We start from the raw sequence: 2,660 nt of genomic DNA on the forward strand, positions 1-2,660 counted from the left end.
CCCCTTTATGACTTTTCATCCGTTATTCTTCGGCCTTTTAATGACCTCTGCTTAACCACAATACCACTCTAATATAGTTCCGGACCATGGGTGATTTGGGAATTTTGGCGCTAGATCCTGTAAATACATGTATAATAGAAGGAAAAAATCTTGAGTTGACATAGTGATTTTGCTTCATGTGTATAATATGATCCTATGTCTTATGATTCTATCACTTTTTTTTTCCTTTTATTACAAAAATTATATTATTATATATTTTATTCTATTCATAATAAAATACCTTTATATTTCAGACGAAATTACTCATGAGTTCCTCATTATTTCTGGTCTACTCTAGGTAAAAACGTGCGATATTTCTCCTTCTTTGAGTCTCGTGGGAATCTGGTGTACATAAACACATCGTTTCAAAGGAAACTTGGCTATTTGGCAAAGTCATGAATGGTAAACATGCCGGTACGAAGTGCGAGGTTGGCGTAGCTGTTATAGGGGGTAGATTAGAGAGGTATTGACGATTACGAGTCAGTGAGTGACAACAACCAGAGGTTTAAAATGTGAGAGGAAATATGCACCTGAGGTAGGTAATGTGATGTCAAAAAGGAGAAACTTCTTATTATATTGGACACTTTCAAATGGTAATATGAGGTGTTTGTAACCGTTGGTGGGTATTGCAGATATTTTTGCAGCTATCAGGCTGACATCAGCAGGCATAGACTGATTACGTTGTTTCCTGAAGACTGACCTCGGCAAAAACGAATGAATAGCCCCCGTGTGTACCAAATATTGCATGCCTGTACCTGCATCGTGTAAAAATATAATGACTAGTGAAACAGGAGGCCATTGCCACAAGTGATGGCCTACTTACACACTGATTAGCTTGCTGATAGACATCTACACATTCTCTTCACAGCAGCCCCAAAATCTGGAGTATAATTAGCATAAATGTGGCCAAGAAGATGACATTATTTGGCTTTAGAGGTCTTTGGATGGGGAGTGAGCGCATGGTGGACGATATAGGTGTCTGTATCCTAAAACATTCACTTCAGCTTCGGTCGATGTTCAATAGTTGTCCTTTTCATTAGGAGGGGCGATGTTGATGGAATTCTGGAAGGTTGTGAAGTGTCTTTTCATAAGATCGTCGACTTTGGTCATCCAGTCCTTGATGGGAAAAATATCGACATCAGGTATGATAGCACATAAAGGATCAGGTAAGCGTCTTACCCGAAGGGCACGAAGTAGGTTCACCTCATGAAAGAGCTGTCTGCGGCAGGTTGCAGGCGAGCTATACTGATCATCCCCGAAGGCGAGCAAATCCTTTACGTCCCCCAACGGTTCTTGAGAGAGCAGAAATATTTTGGCTAAACGGGAGGGTGACTATGTTGTGTAGAGCTCCAGGAGGTATGTTTTGAGGGTGTCATACACTGTAGATGTGTCCCATTGCTTGCTAAGCAATTTGTAGATTTCTGGGAAAGTGCCCTCTGGGATCACCACGAGAACTTAATCTGCTTTGGTGCTTGAGTGAGTTATTCCTTTAAAGCAGAGCTGTGTTGATCGGAGTGTCAATATGGAAGGCTGGAGTCATCAAATAGTATGTCTAGTTAGTGAGGGGGAAGGCTCGAGGGAGCTAGTGACTCCAATGGTCACCAATGTGAGAGTGAACCAATTATATACAACTGTACAACAGGTTCCGGGAAAAGAATGTCACAAAAATAATTCATGAAACGACAAGATAAAACAGGTTTTGTTAACATGGCTTGTAGACCAAGATATATAATAAAACGGAAATGTTGTTACAGTGAAAAACTGTGTGAATCTTGTGCGGTTCATGACAATAGTGCTAGAGGAAGATTGATTTTTACATATTTTGAAAAAAAATACCTCTAAGAAACTCAGTCAGATAGGGACCCCCTATGGCGATAAGTGATATTTTTACAAGCATTACAGGAGAAGAATTCTTTTTCTCTCACCAACGAGTATATTTAATTTTTATTTAGAAATAAGTAACAGGGGGGGTGGGGAGCTTCTTATTTCATTGCCAATGAGAGCCAATATTAGCTTAGAAGATTACTATTATCCTGAAATAATAGAAAAAAAAATACGAAATAAGAACATGTTGGTTAATTATATGCATCAGGAGTAAGAATGTAAAATTATATTATGTAGGAAACTATTAAATAGTAAGAAAAGAAAAACATTCACTACAAGCGAAGGAAAATATTGTTAATAAAAAGAAAGTGCTTTTTTTTAATTTTATTTTCAAATGGGAGCAATTAATAATGTCAAAGGCAATGTAAGATTCCCTTATTGCAATTAACCAAAAGGACAAGTCATATGTTTAGATGTTGAAACGAATAAGACACCTCAGAACCGCAATAGACAGAAATATTGTGTAGATCTATTGAGATTTCCATCGAGTAATAATTTTAGTAAAGAGTATTGAAAACAATGTAAGATATTTTGGTAGTTCCTCCATAATTCTTCCACTTCAGAGAACTTAAGGTAAGAAAATGACAGCCATTTAGGTTGTGAAATTTAATTTCGTGTGAATGAATGCTCCAGTACACATAAGCAATGATACGCCGTGCATAGTTCAACATGATAATTGTATGCTAGTTATGAATCATATACTTCTTACGTACCTACGCAGCTTTATTGAATAGATT

This window comes from Palaemon carinicauda, chromosome 20 (genome assembly GCF_036898095.1).
Source record: "Palaemon carinicauda isolate YSFRI2023 chromosome 20, ASM3689809v2, whole genome shotgun sequence".
Taxonomy (NCBI): Eukaryota; Metazoa; Arthropoda; class Malacostraca; order Decapoda; family Palaemonidae; genus Palaemon; species Palaemon carinicauda.